The sequence below is a fragment of the Tupaia chinensis genome, unplaced genomic scaffold, assembly GCF_000334495.1.
Source record: "Tupaia chinensis unplaced genomic scaffold, TupChi_1.0 Scaffold146140_1, whole genome shotgun sequence".
Taxonomy (NCBI): domain Eukaryota; kingdom Metazoa; phylum Chordata; class Mammalia; order Scandentia; family Tupaiidae; genus Tupaia; species Tupaia belangeri.
The window spans coordinates 4,183,435-4,203,077 of NW_006205995.1; the positions used below are offsets into that span (position 1 = coordinate 4,183,435).

At 42.0% G+C, this 19,643-nt stretch overlaps 1 protein-coding gene and 1 pseudogene across 2 annotated transcripts in view; one reads left to right on the forward strand and one right to left on the reverse strand.

The window, feature by feature from the left end:
- SHC4 (SHC adaptor protein 4) overlaps nt 1–19,643 on the forward strand; it is a 156,159-nt gene that overhangs the window by 4,498 nt on the left and 132,018 nt on the right. The window lies entirely within an intron of this gene.
- LOC102479320 (dihydrofolate reductase pseudogene) lies at nt 8,140–8,742 on the reverse strand (annotated as a pseudogene).

The window sequence follows — 19,643 nt, forward strand, 5'->3', positions numbered from 1 at the left end:
CGGCGTGAGTTTTAAGCCACCGGGTCCGGGACACGAACCGTGGTCGACTATGTGGGAGTCCAGTGACATAGCCATTACGCTAACTGCTGGTTCCCTCCCTCTCACTGTTAAAAGGTTGCTTGGTGATTATGGATTCAGAGCTGAGAAATGAGAGAATGTTCTTTTTTTCTTTTGGAGAGTTTTTTTGCCATAGGGCTCATGCTCGCCAGAAAGACAGAGAGAGACAGAGAGACAGAAAGAGAGAATTTCCCCCCAGGGGGAATGGCCATGCCACAATCCCTTCTCCTCCATTCTCCTCTCAGGATCTTGGACATGAATGCACATGTGCCTGGCAAGAGTTTAAGGCCCCAGGAACAGGACTTGAACCGCAGTCAACTACATGGGAGTCAAGCGACATAGCCGTTATGCTAACTACTGGTCCTTGAGAGAATGTTCTTAATGGCTTCTAGACAGAACTAGTGGGCATAGGGGCAAAGTTTATAGGCCAAAAATGGCGCCATATTCTGTGTTTTTATGTTCTGTGACTCCTTCCCTCCCTGCCCAAACTTATTTGCTAATCCACTCATTTATCCAACAAGTATGTACCAATTATACAGCAGGAACTATTCTAGGCACTAGAACTATTCAGTGAACAGAACAGATGAGGTCTGAGTCCTCGTGGAATATACATTCTAGTGAGGAGATGTGGGCCCTGATGGAATAAACAAGTACATTTAATATTTCAGATGATAATAAGTGTTATGAGAACAATTAAGCAGGTAAAGAGAAAGGCTTGACTAGGGATAGAGAATATTTTTTAGGGGGTAGAGAAAATGGCATTGTTATAACTGGTCTTCATTTTGTTTTCTTGTGTCTTTTCTCTTTGCAACTAAGACTGTTTTCCATCTACTCTAAAATAAGTTAACTTTGGGTTAAATATTGTTTTGTAAAATGAGTCTGCTTTTGGTCTTAGTATGTAGAATCAATTATATAGTCTAAAATACTTTATGAACACTGAGCAACTATTGACACTTTGGGATAACTTTCATTTAAACTCAGACCTTAGGCCCCTTGAAGGTCTCTCAAGGAAGGTGGCCTAGAAACTACTTTTGAGAGATATTGAGCCAGGAGTGGGGACAGCCAGACACTGGTCTGGACCAAGTAGTGGGATAGGTGAAGTCTTTTAAATAGTGCCACATGGTGGTTTTCATTTCCTTCATGAAACTAAGTCTCATTTCTTTATGAGGTCTTCTCAAGTCACTTCATCCATCCATAAACATGTTATGGTGAGTGTACAAAATACACCACATGGCCAGTGTTCTCCTCTCTACATTTAGAGAATTGGTTTGGATGACCTTGAAGGTCATTTTCAACACCAACGTCTAATGACTCTAGAGCTTCTTTTTGCATGTAGAAGGAGTTTTAATGATAATTCCATTTCCCACTCCCTTTAGCCCCCAAATTCCTTACAATTTGGTTGAAAGACTAAACAAAGCAGTGGGAAAGACTAAATGGAGCAAAGACAGAGCTTTTACAAGTAACCATATTAGTCTTCACAGCCACTCTTTGAGGAAGGATGTGTTCTGCTGGTGAGGACACTGGGACCCCTGAGTTTGGGATCCACAGTGAATGTCACAACTAGTAAGTAGCAGACTGAGGGTCTACAACCAGGATTGTCTCATCCAGTGCTGGTCTCGTTCAGCCTCTCACCTCCCTCCAAGTGAGGCAGGCAGTCCTGGAAGTGTGTGAATGGAGTAGTGTAGGTGACGGGACCACACCATGCAGAATAGACCTGTTTTAGGAGCAGCCCACAGAACTTGCCTGGCTGCATTCATTTGCATGATTTCAGTCTCCTTACTGCAGCTCAGCTTCACCCTACCTACCCATTTCCCCAGACCGTATTAGTTTCCTAGGGTTGCTGTAACGAGTACCACAAACTCGGTAGCTTACAACACCAGAATTTTCCTCTCTCGCACAGTTCTCGAGGCTCGAAGTCCAAGATCATGTTATCTGAAAGACTGCGCTTGTTCTGAAGGTTCTATGGGAGCAAACTTTCCTTGCCTCTTTTAAACTTCTGGTAGTTGCCAGCAACTTTTGGTGTTTCTTGGCTTTGAGATGTATTGCTCTGCTCTCTGCCTCTGTCTTCACATGGTCCACTCTATTTTTTTTTTTTATTTTATTTTTTTTTATGGCCACACTGGCCTCTCCTTTTAAGGACATCAGTCATTGAATTAGGGCCCATCCTAATCCAGTGTGACTTTATTTTAACTTGATTACATCTTCAAGGACCTTACAAAAGATGTTTAAAAGTTCACAGAAATGCAAATAATGAAAAAACTATTAATGGATTTCAAAATTCTTTTGTACCAAAATAAACTTGTACTTTAATTCCATTTTTTTCCCCCATGAAAGTTCTGAAATCCTCTTGTATTTCCAAATAAAGTCATATTTGACCCCACAGATTCTAGGGGTTAAGGTTTCAACATATCTTTTTTTTGGGAGGGAGGGCACAATTCAAACCTTAACAGTCCTGGAGGACATTTATTGTAATACGTTTGCTCGTACAGGATGTTGGGGTCATCACTTTGTGAAAATATGAATTTGTGTTGCGGGATTTCCTTTACTTCCTTTGTAAATCTCTCAGCATACTCTTACCATCCATCCTCCTCTAACTAATGTAGTATCTTACTACTGAGCCAAAATGAACTGCCAATCGTCTGTTGTACAGTACCACAATGTCATGTCCACCTCAAGTGTCTTTCCTACAAGTCTAGGAGTTAGGAGACCTGGGTTAAAATAATGGCTCTGGCACTAACCAGCTGTATAATGTTTGATGAATCTCCTTGTGTCTCTGGGCCTTATTTTCTCATATTTAAAATACTAAGATTAAATAAAATGCTGTCTGAGAGTCTGACACTCCAGGTCTCCTTTCCTACCTATCTGAAATCACTTTCTCTTAGGATCTCTTCTGATTAGAGTTTCCTAGAGGATATCATTTTTAACATCTTCATGTTAACCAAGGAGGACAAAATGTCCTTAAGGGATGCATTATCTTCTGTCATAGCTCTCTCTTACTAGCACTGAGCTGGCTCCATCAAGACAGAAAGGTCTGTTCTGTGGACATGAGCGGAGGTAGAAATGTTGGAGGGGCACATGGAGGAGTCGGGTTGTGAAACAGCATTCCAGTGTAGGTTCTATGGAAGGGTGAAGAACAGACTAGCTCAGGAAACAGCCCAGGGGTGAAAGAGGTGAACAAATGTGGCTGGGATTCTGAGAATGTAGCATTGCTTACACGGTCTAGTCAGCCAGGCCAGACTGGGCCTTGATGTTCAACACAAGCCTGCAGGAGCAACAGGAGCAAACCTGTTTGTGTTCTCTCTAGACAAGAGTGCTGAGAAAAATGCCCTGCCACACATAGATAGTCCGGTAACCCTAACCTTGAAAGAGGCAGATTTCTGACACCACGAAATCCCTGAGGAGACTGTTCCACATACAATGAAGACAGACCTCAGTAGTATGGTTCAGGTGCCCACAGCCAAGGGAGGTGCTTTCTACCTCTACTAATTTCTCTCTTTTCTAAGTTTATTTGCAGTTAAGAAGAAAATAATACCAGTGGGAGGAACAACTTGGCACTAAGGATGTTATGTTAACCCTCCTATTTTTTTCTTGGAGTAGGTGTTGAAGTAGATTCTGCTAAAATGTAGGAAAATCCTGGCAGGTTTGGTCCATAGCCCTGTCATTCTTTTTTTAGAACCTCACCTATCTCTTGATCTACCCAGTCCTTCCCCACCCCTGGGCACTAGGTTGCCAACCACAAGACAGAGTCTTGCAGACTTAGAAATCACTAAGTCCAAACTCTTTATTTTACAGATGAGGAAACTGAGAAGTGAAGAGATGCGAGGTGACTTGCTCTAAGCCACACATAGTCAGTGATGGAGTCCAGATGATTACTCCCAGATCTGTGTACAGTGCTCTGTTTTCTAAAAGACTTATTTATTTAATTTTATTTATTTATTATTTTTAAATTTGACCAAATAGAGATTGAGAGTGAGAAAGAGCGAGGGAAAGTGAGAAAGCAAACTACCAGGTTCAGGACTTAAGCCGTAGTTGGCCATATGGAAGTCCAGTGCCTTACTCTAACTCCATCTTAGTTCATCTTCTCTCACTCCCTGAGCTAAGCGTGTGACACCAAATGTCTCTACTTGAATAAAATGCTGTCTGTGCCTTTTAAAAATGCTATAATGAGGCTAGCAGGCAACATGGAGGTTAAGGCAGCTGGATCCTACATGGCTGACTATGCAGTTCAGGCCCCAGACCTGGCAGCTTGAGAAACATGTCAGGCACTTGTACATATGTGACAAATCCTGAGATGAGAGGGGAAATGGGATTGCAGTTTGACCATCCCCGTGAGGGTTGATTTCTCATTTTCCCTATTTCTCTTTCTGGTGAGCACACACACTCTATAACAAACTCAATAATAATAATAATAACACAATGAAAACGTTTTTCTAATAGGAAAATTGTCTTAAAATAGCAGTGAAGAGGGGAAAAGGCACAGATGAGTGGTCAAGAGCCCAAGAGCAGTGGCTTGGCCAGTTTCACCCTTCAAGTGGTCCCTATGGATGGCAGGGCGTCCATGTTGGACCAGGACTAGTACAGTGTACATGGACTGGTCTCCATTCAGTCATCTTCCACAACCCTTGAGGTAATTTCCAACGTAACTTCCTCTGACTTCCATTTTCATATTACTCCAAAGCCAATACAATGTCATCACATGGGTGGGGTTTAATCAACTCTGATTTCCAGTATGTCAGTTATGTCCCCCGGTAAGTGGCTTAAATGGTGCATATAGCACATAAGTGAAGGCTTCTCTACACCCCGTCCCACCCAGCTTGCTGGCTTACATCTCCTGTCGCCAATGGCATGAGAATGTGAAGACATTTCCAACCCCTTTGTTTTTTATTTTCCAGATTAGAATGCTGGGAGTTGTGGGGAGAGTGGGGTGAAGCAGGATGAGGCAGGAGAAGCTGAGAATGTCCTTGGGCAAACATACTGGAACTTCTTTTTATTTTAAGAGAAAGAACAAAGAGTACTAGGGGCTGGGTGAGACCCAAGAGAGCGATCCTGCCGTCTCATCTCGGAGAGCCTTTCCGCATCCTAACAATGTTGACAAGAGTTTTTAAGTACAGGAGAACTCCAGGACCAGTACAGGCTGTGTCTCTTTTGTGAAGAGTATGTAGATCAAAAGTTAATTTGTACATCAGTTCTTTCAGGCAGGGGCTGTTTCCCTGATAGATAAAGCTAAAACTTGAAAAGCTTTCTCATATGATTAGGGAGAAGATAAAATGGGAACACTTATGTAAAAAGTTTAGCACAGAACTTGTCCCAGAGTAGGTCTCAGGTGGAGGGAGGAGGATAGACCTCCAAAGGTCTAGGGTGCCTTTGGGGGAAAAAGAAATAGACTAAATTTGGTTTCAGTATTTTGCCATGTCCCTTTGGTATACTATTTCCTGACCACCAAACGTAAGGCTTTCTTCCCTAGGGCCTCCCCACCCCACCCCACCCCCTTTTTTTGGTTTAATTTGCTATAGGGCACATGCGCTCATACACATACATGAGAGAGGAACAGAGACAGAGACAGAGAAAGTGAGAAATCACCCCCTGGGAGGTAATGACCACATCAGAATCCCTTCTCTTCCATTCTTGTCTCAGAGTTTTGGGCTTGCACATGTGCCAGGTGTGTTTTTAAGCTGTCAGATCTGGGATTAGAATCATGCAGCTGGCCATGTATGATCCAGCCGCCTAACCACCATGTGGCTGGTCCCCTAAGCCATTCTTTATGGTGCTCACCAGGGAAAGTCTTTTTTCCCTAAAGTTGTCTGTCATTCATTCACTGGTCAGCTCTCCTATTGCCTCAGTACTACAGAGCTAAAAGTACTTGCATTTTAGAAAGATAGTTATTCATTTCACTGATTCTTCATAGCAGTATTTTCCAAAGTTTGCCAAGGTACATTACATTAGTGAAAAAGCCTGCCAAAAATATAGATTTCCAGAGGCCAGCAGGTGGAGTGGTGGTTAAGATGATTGGACTCCCACATTGCCGACAACAGTTCAAGTCTGGGACATGGCGGCTTGAAAATCATACTGGGTGTGTGTGTGTGTATGTGTGTTTGTGAGTACCCAATATCTTAAGAGGAGACTAGAGAAGGGATTGTGGTGTGGCCATCTCCCCCTTGATGGGGGCGGTGATTTTTCACTTTCCCTCTCACCACCTCTCTGTCTTTCTCCTGCAAGTGTATATGCCCTGTGGCAAAAAAAAAAAAAAAAAAAAGAAAGAAAGAAAAAAAGGAGAAAAAGAAAAAACAGTAGATGCCCAGCCCTCACCCTGGACTTAACTAAACAAGAATATCAGAGGCTCAAAAACATGCATTTTTGACAAGCTTCCTATGTGATTCCAATCCATAGAAAATTTGGGAACCTCTGCTGGTTCTAGTTAGTGCAGTCGTTTTCAGCCAAGGATGACTTTGCCATTTGGGACACGTGGCAATGCTTGGAGACATTTTTGGTTGGCGTATTGGGTGGGCAGAGGGTGTTGCTGACCATTAGTGGCTAGAGGCTGTGGGTGTGGCTACCCATCCTACAATGCATGAGGCAGCTCCAGCCACAAAGAATTATGAGGTCCAAATGTCAATAGTGCTGAGGCCAAGAAGCCCCGAGTGAAGAAGAAGAAGAAGGGAGAAGTGCTTAAATTTGGGATGTGGATTAGGAATTAATAGCGAATGGAAGAATAAACAACTCCTCAGTAGTGCCTGCAAATCTACCTAAGCTGCTTCTAATTTTCTTCTTTTTCCTCTTTTAAATCATAGCTTCTCTAAAAATTACAGTTCACTACCCACTCTCCACCCAAGCAATACTCCCATGGCTTCCACTTCAGGGTCTCAAGTAACAGGGATGGAGTGAGCAAATAAACAGTATGTTGCTGTGAGTCGCTTGTCTTCAAGTATTAGCAGGAGACTCTACTCAGGTGCACTCTGGGCTAAATGGCGTTGACAGGCTGGTTTGGCAACCTAATCATGATATCTTACTATTAGTGGTACCTTTGTTCTATAGGGAAATGCATTAAGAGTTTTGACAACTAACTTCCAAGTAAACTATAGGAACTGAGTCTGTCTTGGTGTTGGGAATTTCCTCTAGTTAGAGAGGGAGACATGCCAGAAAGCAGGAGACTTTAGGGAAAAGTCGGTGTCCTGTAAGGGCAACCCAGAAACCAGATTTTCCCCCTCAAGGTCATTAAATAATAATTTATATGATGCATTTATTGAGAAATGGTAAAATGCATAATTAAAAAAAATTACAGCCTTGTGCTAATTCTAGGACCTTGAAAAAAATCATTGCATCTCCCTCTCCTTTCTCGGCATGGTTCCTTAAACCCTGGACTAGGAGCTCATCTGCTACATTAGACTACAAAGTTCTGTTTCACAGTGCATGAGGCTATCCAAGGTCACAGGGAAAAGCGACTCAGAGCAACGACTAAAATGCAGGTCTCCTGTCCCCCAGGTCATCGCTCTTTCCACTACATGATAGGAATAAGACACAATTCTTGTAAGAGAAAGTTGCAGTACGAGGGGAGGGTCAAGGTGTCCATGCAGGTTATTATAACATAAGGCAGATTATAATAAATGACACCAAAGTAATAAAAGTAATGCATTATGGGAGTTCAGGGAAGAAAGGGGACACCTCCCACTTGGGATGATTAGAGAAGGAAGAGGCATCTTAACTGGGTAGAGTTTCCATAGGTAGAGATTTAAGGAAGATTTAAGGGTTTAAGGAACCATGCTGAGAAAGGAGAGGGGGATGCAATGACTTTTTTCAAGGTCCTAGAATTAGCACAAGGCTGTACATTTTTGTTAATTATACATTTCACCATTTCTCAATAAATGCATCATATAAATTATTATTTAATGACCTTGAGGAGGAAAATGTGGTTTTTGGGTTGCTCTTACAGGGCACCGACTTTTCCCTAAAGTCTCCTGCTTTCTGGCATGTCTCTCTCTCCACCTAGAGGAAATTCCCAACACCAAGACAGACTCAGTTCCTACACTTCACTGGGAAGTTAGTTGTCAAAACTCTCTCTTTTTTTTTCCTGAAGTCAACAAAAGCTTTTTTTTCTTATATAAAAATATACACTTTTTCAGAGGAGGGGAAACAGCTTGAAAACACATTCACATCAGTCGTTCTTTTCATACACTTCAAACTTATACTTAATGCCTTTCTCCTCCTGGACATCAGAAAGAACACCTGGGTATCCTGAGAGAAGTTTATATTTCTCCAAATCAATTTCTAGAAAAAAGGTATCACTTTCAAAATCCTGCATGATCCTTGTCACGAACGGTTTAAAATGGCCTGGCTGGTTCATGGCTTCCTTATAAACAGAACCACCTCCCCCTATTCAGGCTGCTCAATAAGTTTTAGGGCATCATCCAGACTTTTGGCAAGAAAATGAGCTCCTCGTGGAGGTTCCTTGAGTTCTCTACTGAGAACTAAATTAATTCTATCCTTTAAAGGCTGATTCTTTTCAGGAATGGAAAATCAGGTCTTCCTACCCATAATCACGGTATTTTGTTTACCTTCTACTGAAGAAATTGTGGTCATTCTCTGGAAATACTTAAATTCATTCCTGAGCAGAGGCCAGGGCAGGTCCCCATTCTTGCCGATGCCCATGTTCTGGGACACAGTGACGACGCAGTTTAGCGGACGAACCATGACAGCAGCGGGAAGCAGCTCCGAGCTCATTTTCAACTTCTGGAGGCCGGGCAGAGTTTGGCGAGAAATCTGTCAAAACTCTTAATGCATTTCTCTGTAGAAATGGATAGAGTTTCCATAGGTAGAGATGGAAGGAGAGCGTTCTAAACAAACAGAATGACAGGTGTGAAGGCTTGAAGGTGGGAGAGTAGAAGTGTATTTGAGGAATAGTGAAGAATTTGACTCACTTGAACAGTGAGGGAGGTGTATAGGGGATCAGAGGGGACATAAGATGGGCTGATGTTGTAACAAAATTGTATAATATCTGAAAAGTTGGGTTTCCAATGGAATCATTTTAAAATTGGGGGAACGACAAATGCAGAGGTATGTTTTAGGAAGATTGTGTGTGGATTGCCATGCTCAGAGCAGATCTAAGAGGAGAAAGACTCGACAAAAGGAGTCTAGGTGAATAGCTGTGTGAGAATAGAGGTATGAGAATAGCTGTGTGAGAATAGAAGCAGGGATGATAGAAATGAAGGGTGAGACCCAAGAGAGGAAGGATCAACCAGCTTCTTGCCTTCTTGGTAATGGGGAGTCTAAGACATTGGGACAAGCAGGGAAGCGAGGAAACAGGAAGGATCTGGAGGTTGGATATGTGCACCCAGTATTCAAGGTGGCCTTAAAGCACTTAGATGGACATGTCCAACAGAAAACATATTAATTTGGAATGGGGATATTATTTTTATTGTTGTTGTCATCATTGGGACCCATGGAATGGCCAAGGCTGCCAAAGGGAGAATGTAGAGCAGGATTTAGGATACAGGTATTCTGTGAGGGAGAGGAAGAAAACATACTAGGAATGAGCTGTATGAGGAGCAGGATAGAAAGGGGAGAGTCATCTAGGGAGAGGGAGTTTCAAAGACAAAAAAGTTGGAGACCAGAAGTTGGCATAATGGCTATGTCGCTGGGCTCCCATGTAGTTGACCATGGTTTTAGTCCCAGACCCAGTGGCTTAAACTCACACCAGGAGCATGTGCATGTGTGCCTAAGATCCCGAGAGGAGAATAGAGAAGAGATTGTGGTGTGGCCATCCCCCTGGGGGGTGATTTCTCACTTTCTGTCTCTCTGTCTCTCTCTGTCTTTCTGGTGAGCGCATGTGCCCTATAGCAAAAACCTCTCCAAAAAAAAAAAAAAAAAGACAAAAATGTTGATCAAACGATGCCAAAACCCACATAGAATTCAGGAAGGTAAGAATGAGAAAGGGCCACAGGGCTTGGTCTTTGTTTTTATTACTCCCACTTTCCTCTAGGAAATTAAATTTGATCACAGTAAACCAAACACACCATCAGATACCTGCACGGACACTGTCTCCTTTTCCCCACTCAGTGAATGGCACCTCCCTGTTGTCCAAGTCAGAAATCTGGGAGTCATTCCAGACCACTTGCTCTGTCGCACCCAAGAAATCCTCTGTCATCAAGTCCTGTCAATTCCACCTTTACAACATTGCTCTCACACCCTTCTTTCTCTCTGCCCATGCCATTTCTTTCTTTCTTTCTTTCTTTCTTTCTTTCTTTCTTTCTTTCTTTCTTTCTTTCTTTCTTTCTTTCTTTCTTTTTTTTTTTTTTAGAGGTTTTCGCTATAGGGCACGTGCGCTCTCCAGACAGACAGAGAGAGACATAGAGACAGAAAGCGAGAAATCATCCCCCAGGGGGGATGGTCACGCCGCAATCCCTCCTCCTCCATTCTCCTCTCTGGATCTTGGGCACGCACACACACGCGCCCAGTGTGAGTTTTAAACCACCGGGTCCGGGATGCAAACTGTGGTCAACTACATGGGAGTCCAGCGGCATAGCCATTACGCTAACTGCTGGTTCCCATCTGCCCATGCCATTTCTAAGGTGGGTATACAGTGTGCGTTTTCGAACTTCTGTGATTGGCTTCTTATGGAACCAGTATGCCATGAGACCCATTGGGAAACTGCAGTTATAGTTCTCATTTGAAACTAGGTGGTGCATAATCATAATGCAATGGAGAAAATAGGATTTACCTGTAGAAAATAGATACATGAGTGTTGTGAACACTGAGAGATAGAGATGACTTCTGGCCACATGGTGAGGGAAGTCTTCCAGGGAAGATGGCTTTTGAGATGGTCCCTAAACTTTGGATAGAAGTTCAATGATAGACAATTTGTTTTTAAAAGAGGAGGATATTATGGGTGGAGAAGACGTAGATAAGGAAATGCAGTGTGTGTACAAAGGAGAGCACTAATTTCAGTATGGAGAGTGTAGAAGGTGCTGGGAAAAGACAGGAGGAGAATAATGCCGAGATTTGAGCCAGGTTAGTGCCAGTCTTAACTATCAGGCTCAGAGGAGTGAGCAGAGGCAGGATTCATTTGTGCTAGAGAAGGGCGTAGCTGCAAGGGGGGAGCCTTTAAGAGGTGATTATGTCAAAGTGAAAAGTGTCTCTATTAGGGTCTTGATAGAGAGGAATTAAGGAGGGAAATGCTGGTAGAGCTATTTTGAGAGAATAATTTGATGAGGAGGGCCAAGGGAGAGTTAGAATATCAATCCAACCTGCCTGAGGTTTTGAGGTAAACATCCCAAGGTGGGGAAGATCCCAGCAAAAGACACGGAGTGGGTGGGGGGACACAGGAGGAGAGGCAGTGCTGAGAGAGAATGTAAGAGGTTCGATTTCTGACGTGTTGGCTTTGAGGTGGTTCAGTCTTCTAGATGAGAGGGAGGTGACCAGAAGACATGCAGAACTGGGGAGAGCATCTGGTCTAATGTGCACTTCGTCAATCATTTGCCAATTACTTTTATTGATTAAACATATATAACAAAGAGTATATATGTGATGACAAAAATTAGAAATGCATTTTGAGACATATCAATAAGTCACCTTGTTCAAGTAACACACAATCCTACAGTGACATTTTACTCACTGACCTCCCCTCAGCCCACTGACTGTGGCCAGCAGACCTCTGGTAGGTAAGTCTACACCGTCTGCTATGAAGACTGGAACTGTGAACTTACCAAGAATCCTGTTATTTGTGTCGCACCTGTTCATGGCAGTTGTAGCTGCTATTTAAATCATGTAATCTAAGACAGTCATCACACTGATAAAAGTGAGTGTGGGTACAAATTTGGTAAAGCCAAGTAATTGGACATCCCTACCAATTATCTTATTTTTATTTTTTATTTTTTATTTTTTTTTGGAGAGATTTTCACTGTAGGGCGCGTGCGCTCGCCAGACAGACAGAGAGAGACATAGAGACAGAAAGTGAGAAATCACCCCCCAGGGGGGATGGTCACGCCGCAATCCCTTCTCCTCCATTCTCCTCTCGGGATCTTGGGCACGCACGCACACGCGCCTGGCGTGAGTTTTAAGCCACCGGGTCCGGGACACGCACCGCGGTCGACTACGTGGGAGTCCAGCGACATAGCCATTACGCTAACTGCTGGTTCCCCCTACCAATTATCTTATTAAGGAAGAGAGATTTTATGGGATTTTCAAAGGTGGTAAACAATAGTATTTCCAATTATTAGGTAGTAGAAGGCCTTTTCTCTGATACTACAGGGTTGCATCACTAGGAAAATAACAACTTTACATATATACTTTTGACACGTAAGCTAAGCTTATATAAATGTGCTTTTGTATTGTAGGGTTAAGGCTCTTTTCTTGAATTTTATAGATAAAATTAATCATATCCTCTTTTATAATTTTTGCATAAATTCTACCTCTAACATCTCATCTACATTCCCTTTTTTTCAGTTTCTTTGAAGTGGGATGAGCTCTTAGAGACATCTTCAAAGCCATGTGCGTGCAGACCCAGTTTAATTTTTTTAATATGTCTTTTTTGGGGCTGGCAGATGGTATGGTAGTTAAGGGCGCTGGACTCCCACATGGCAGACTGTGGTTCAAGTCCTGGACCTGGAGACTTGCTTTTTCTCTGTCTCTCACTGTCTGGTCAAATTAAAATAAATAAATGATAAAATAATTCTTTTTAAAAATGTCTTTTTTTGGAACCAGCAGTTAGCGTAATGGCTATGTCGCTGAACTCCCATGTAATCGACTGCAGTTCAAGTCTCAGACCTGGTGACTTAAACTCACGCCGGGCATGTGTGTGTGTGTGTGTGTGTGTGTGTTTGTGTCCAAGATCCCAAGAGGAGAATGGAAGAGAAGGGATTGTGGTGCAGTCATCCACCCTGGGCGGTGATTTCTTGCTTTCTGTCTTTCTGTCTCTCTGGCGAGTGCACGTGCCCTGTAGTGGAAGAAAAAATGTCTTTTTCTTTTTTTTTTTTTTAAAGATTTTTACCATAGGGCGTGTTTGTTCACTGGTGAGAAAGACACAGAGAAAGTGAAAAATCACCCTCTGGGGGAATGGTGATGTTGCAATCCCTTCTCCATTCTCTTCCCAAGATTTTGGGCCTGTGAACACACATACCTGACATGATTTTTGAGCTGCCAAGACTTGAACCATGGTTGGCCGTGTAGGAGTCCAGTGCCTTAACCACCACACTAGCTGCTGGCCCAGTACATCTTTTTTTTTTTTTTTTTCCCTTAAGAAAGAGAGGTATTCTTGACAGAGTCTCACTATGCTGTGATCCACCCTGCCCCTCAAGCCTCCCAACCAGTTAAGATCATGGGCATGCACAGGTGCTCCTGTTGTGTTTAGATCAATCTGGCCCTCCCATGCAGCTCTAGCATCATGCAGTGATTCCCTGCTGCCCGTACCACCACAACGGGGCCTTAATGTCTTTTAGAGTAGTTTTAACTACCTCTAGAAAAACATCTTGACCTCATAATCTTTCAAAGCCTTTGACTATGTTCTCATAGAGTTGACTGCCTTTTTTTTAAACCACATTCATTTTTATCAGTGTGTTTAATATCTTAAGTTATATGATTTAAATAGCAGTTACAACTGCCATAAACAGGTGTGGCACAAACAGCAGAAGTGCAGACACATCAGGGGTCTGCTGACTACAATCAGTGGGCTGAGTGGAGGTCAGTGAGCAAAATGTCACTGTAGTATTGTGTGTTAGCAATTCAACAAGCAATTTGTTGATATGTCTCACAATGCACCTTCAATTTTTGTCATTACATATATATGCTTTTTTGCATATTTTTTACTCAATAAGCATGTTTTGCATTCAGCTTTTTTCCTACTAAACCTGATCACAACATCTTGCCCTTGAAGAGCAGACAGCATAGGGACCAGCAGTTAGCATAATGACTATGTCGCTGGACTCCCACGTAGTCGACCGTGGTTCGAGTCCTGGACCTGGTGGCTTAAACTCACGCTGGGGGCATGTGCGTGTGTGCCCAAGATCCCGAGAGGAGAATGGAGGAGAAGGGATTGCGGTGTGGCCATCTCCCCTGGGGGGTGATTTCTCGCTTTCTATCTTTCTGTCTCTGTCTTTCTGGAGAGCGCACATGCCCTATAAAATCCTGAAAACAAAACATACAAAAAAACAAAAAAAAAAAAAAAAAAAAAAAAAGAGCAGACAGCATATAATAAATACTTACTCTCAAGTGCTTTTTGCTCAGGGACCATGATGTATAGAAAGTGTTCCAAAACAACCTAGAAAATAAAAAAAACGCAGCTGGGAATGTGATAGATATCCTGACTGCCCATGCGGAAATCTATCCAAGATTCTGTATTTGGGAAATGACACTGAATCAGCAACTGGAAGGGCATATTGGGGGATGGGGGTTTAAATGCAGAATCTCAGCCATAGCCTTTTCTTTTATAAAGAAAGCCAAAAACATGTGAGGTTTAAGTTCCCCCCACTGTTGTCAGTGCTTTTACCAGCCAAGGACTAAGTGAGGATGGCTTGATTTTTATTTTTCTTAACAACCTGTTTGCCCCCCCTCAACGGGTGCATGCACTCTCAGATCTCAGAGAGAAACAGAAAAGCAGAGAGAGAGAGAGAGAGAGAGAGAGATGGAGAGAAATGGAGAATCCCCCAATGGGATGTGGTTATGCATAATCCCTTCTCCATTTCTCTACCCTGTTGGAATTTGGGGCATGCATGTACATGTGCACAGATGATTTTCAACTGCTGGATCTGGGGTTCAAACTGCTCAGTCAGCCATTGGGACCCAGCTCCCATAACCATGAGTCCCCAGGTCAGCCCCTGCATCATGTAGAGTGCCTTTTGGCTTTGCCATAGTGTTTTGTGAACAATAGAATTAGAATAAAATTTTGTTACAAAAACAGTTTTAATTCATTCATAATATCCTTTTTTTTTTTTTTTTTTTTTTGCTATAAGGCACGTGTGCTTGCCAGAGAGAGACAGAGAGATAGAAAGCAAGAAATCACCCCTCGGGGGCATGGCCATGTCGGAATCCCTTCTCCTCCATTCTCCTCTTGGGATCTTGGGCACGCACGCACATGTGCCCGGCCTGAGTTTAAGCCACCAGGTCCAGGACTCGAACCATGGTCGACTACATGGGAGTCCAGCGACATAGCCATTATGCTAACTGCTGGTCCCATAATATCTTTTTTTTTTTTTTTTTGTCATTTTGGAAAACACGTTTTTCATCTGTGATGACATTAACCGTTAGAAATACATTCTAGTGAAAACCAATTTTGTTTAATGTATTTCTTTGCCAGAAATCAAGGCACTTTTCCTAACAAAATGTATATATTTTAGCTCTCACTTACCCAATGCTCCTAAGGATTCAAAAGTTTCTGGGATTTTGGTGGATGCAAATGTTGTCTCACTTGTATTATATTTTTTTAAAAATGGAAGAGTCAGGACTAAAATAGAAGAGAACAAGAAATGAGGACTAACTTTTCTGAGTTCTTTTTGTTTGGACCAATTTTTTCACTATTGTATTTTTCTGCAAAGAAAATACATGCTAATTTGGGAGAAAATTCAAACAATTCTTAAGATGAAGTGAAAATCCCTTTTCTAGTATAATCACCACTAGTAACAGTTTCTTTTGTAATCTTTCAGACTTTTACCTAAGCATTGCCTATTTATGTAGCCACACAAAGATAATTGACACAGATAAAGATTATAGTGTGTACACTGTTCTGCAACATGCTTTAAAATTTTTAAAAACTTCCTTATTATTTACATTTGATCACTATACATCTCCACTACAAAACGAATCTTCCCAGCATGAATATGCATGAATACATTACATATCAATCCAGTCAAAGACATTACCATACACGTTATTGTCCACAGATAATTTTCCATTTTTATGTCTGTTAAATATTTTGCTTTTTCTCCCATCCCCTAGATTCCCTTCTTCCCATCCCCACCCCCACTGCCCACCCTGAAGAACAATATGGAGATTCCCCAAAACCCTACAAACAGAGCTGCCATATAATCCAGCAAAGACTCCTGGTTATCTACCCAAAGGATAGGAATATACTCACTCAGAAAAACACTTGTACATCCTTATTTATCATTCACAGTTGCTAAGACATGCAGTCAATCCAAATGTACAAGAATAGATGAACAGGTTGAAAAAGTGTGGCTCATATACACTATGGAATACTACTTAGTATGGAATACTACTTAGCCATTAAAAAAAAATGAGACCTTAGCATTTGATAGAAAGTGGATGAATATGGACAATTTAATGCTAAGTGAAGCAAGCCAGAGTATGAAAGAGAGGCACTGTATGTCCCCACTTAATGTATTCCAAATGTGTGCATTCTGCATGGCAGAAATTGAAAGATTGGAAGGTATAAAAAATCATGGAGATGGGACCAGCCGATGGTGTAATGGTGATGACACTGGACTCCCGTGTAGTCGACCATGGTTTTAGTCCCAGACACAGTGGCTTAAACGCATGCCAAGCACACGTGTGTGTGCGAGCCCAAGATTCTGAGAGGAGAATGGAGAAGGGATTGTGGCGTGGCCATTCCCCCTGGGGGATGATTTCTCACATTCTACCTCTCCGTCTCTCTCTGTCTTTCTGGGAGTGCATGCACCTTATAGCAAAAACCTCTCCCCCCCCAAAAAAAAAAAAATCACGGACAGCTTTGTGAATGCAATGCTTTTATTTATTTATTTATTTAAGAGAGAGTTTTTTTTTTTTTTTGGCTATAGGGCACATGTGCTCACCAGAAAGACAAGCAAAACAGAAAGAGAGAGAGTGAGAAAGCAAAAAATCACCCTCTGGGGGAATGCCCACACCACAGTCCCTTCTCCCTCCCTGGGATTTGGGGCATGCACACACATGTACCTGACATTAGTTTCAAGTTACGAGATCTCAGACTCCAACCACAGTCAGCCATGTGGGAATCCAGAGCCTTTACCACCATGCCACCTGCTAGCCCCAGGATGGTATGTTTTTAGGCTCTTGGATTCTCTTTCAACATTCAGCTCCATTCCCAAGAGCCAGAAGTAGTCATACGTGATGTCTCTTGAACAGCTAAAAGAATGAAGGCGCAGACTGGAGAGAGATGCCTGGCAGGCAAGGTGCTCTCCTCTGTGCCCACTGACCACCCAGCTTTGCTAGAGAGCATATGACCTGTAGGTAGAGGATGATGACCATGACCAGAAGCTGATCTGATTTTATGTTGGTTTTTGTTTGTTTCTGAAGTGTTCCTGGTCAAATGAAAAGATGCTTGAATAGAATTTGTAATTTGAAAATAAAATATCTTGGAAATACTGAATATTTGAAATAAATACTTAAAGCTTTGCATAGTAGCTCAAACAGCACCCCCATACCCTAAATTTCCCCAGGACATGTCTCTAGATACCTCACGGACACTAACACATGCTTGTCCACATAAAACAGGACTCGCAGGAATTAAGTTATTTTGAGTTATCATTTCCCAACCCCTTCAAGTAAAGGGAACTTCAAAATATTTGTGAAAAAATGAAAATAAAAATATACTTTTTTTTTTTTTTTTAATTTGCTAGGAGGGTGTAGACACTCATCCAAGAGAGACAGAAAGAGAAAAGGAAAGTAAGAAATCACCCCCATGGGATAAAGATCATATCGCAATCCCTTCTCACCTGTTTTTCCTGTTGGGAGTTTGTATGTACACATGCACTAGGCATTTTTTTAAATTACAGTTAATCATATATCTCTTTACAGTGTACAACATGTCTTTGTTCAGCATGAATACCATGCATAAACCATACACATTATCATTAGCAAATAGCTTCTCATGTTTTTGTCTATTAAATGTACTTTTACTTTTTTCCCCCCTTTCCCTTTGCCCCTCTCCCTCCTATACTAAATGTTTTCAAATTGCTGAGCTTGAGACTCAAATTGTGCAATCATCCCACGTGGGATCTAGCCACCTTACCATCGTGCCACTGGCTGGCCCTAAACTACAAGTTTGTTTCGAAATTATTTTTTCTTAATATGTGTTTTCTGTAAGCTTTTTGAAGACCCCTTTGTACAGAGGTGAGGGTTCTTTTTTTTAAAGAATTATTTATTTAATTAAATTAATTTTTATATATTTATAATAGGGCATATGTGCTCGTCAGAGAGAGTGATTGAAAGAGAGAGAGAAAGTGAGAAAGCAAGCTGCCAGGTCTGGTATTTGATCAGCAGTTGGCCATGTGGGAGTCCAACACCTTACCCACCACTTCACCTGCTGGTCCCCAGAGGTGAGTTTTAAAACATATGTTAATTTGGAGCCAGCAGGTGGTGTAGGAGGTTAAGATGCAGAACTTCCACATGGCCAGCTCCATGGTTCGGAATCCAAATCTGGTGGCTTGAAAATCATGCCAGGTACATGTGCATGCATACTCAAAATCCTAAGTGGAGACTGGAAGAGAAGGGACTATAGTGTGACCATCCCCCGGGGGATTAATTTCTCACTTTTCCCTTGTCTGTCAGTCTGTCTCTCTTGCATGCTTGCTGGAGACCAAAAGTAAAAAGCAAAACAAAGTAAAAGTATGTTAACTCATCTGGAATAGCTATAAAACTGTTTACAAAAACAAACATTCAATGTGAAGTCTTAAATTATTTTTTTATGACAAGTAGCAGTAAGTTGCAAACGTCTTTGAAAATAAAGGATAATATTGCAAGTATCACATTATTGTGCCTAGCTCAAGGACACGAATGTTTTAGGGAGGGAATAGTAGAAAAAATGATTAGTTGGGGGGTGGGGTGGGGAAGGAAGCCATGCAATAAAACTCTCGATATGAAATAAACGAAAGAGATTCTGGCCTGAAATGTGCTATGAGTTTCCAAATCTCCCAGCAGAAAATGTAAGAATCAGATTTCCTAAGTAGGCTATCACTTACGAAAAGGAGGAGGAAGAGAAGGAGAGGAAGGGGGGAGGAGACCAGAAGACAGAGAAGGAAGAGGAAGGATGTGGGAGGCTGCTGGGCCCTGGCGAGGGGGAGTATTGATCCTGGAGGCCTCCAGGAAGCCTGATGTACATACTCATGGGTACTATATTTATTTATGATTTATACCCTGCTGACTTCCAGAAAGCTTTGAGGTGGCTCACCTGCTAGTGAGTTAATGCTTCCTACACGCACTGAACAAGGCTGAGAAAGTGAAGGAGCAGAACCTCTATGAGTCATTACCCAGCTCTTTGTGTGAGCTGGGCGGGGGTGGGGGGGGCGTTTCTTCTGAATTAGATGCCCACAGATGCTGACAATGCTCCCCAGAAGGAATCGTGACACAGGAAAGTTCATTTAGCTGACATCATCAGGCCATCTTTGAATTTTTCTGATGATTGTAGCTTCTCCCCTTTAGAAACCAATCTTCTAAACTTACAATATTTTACATACAAACCTCTGTATAAAGATTATATATTTCTTTCTCTTCATAGATGGTTGATACCCATAAAAATTTTGAAGTGGGAGAGGAAAATGTTAGATATTTTTAGATCTATGGTTTATTTTTCATAACAGTTTTATTGAGATATAACTCACATGCCATAACATTTACCTTTTAAGCATACCATTCAGTGTTTTATATATATA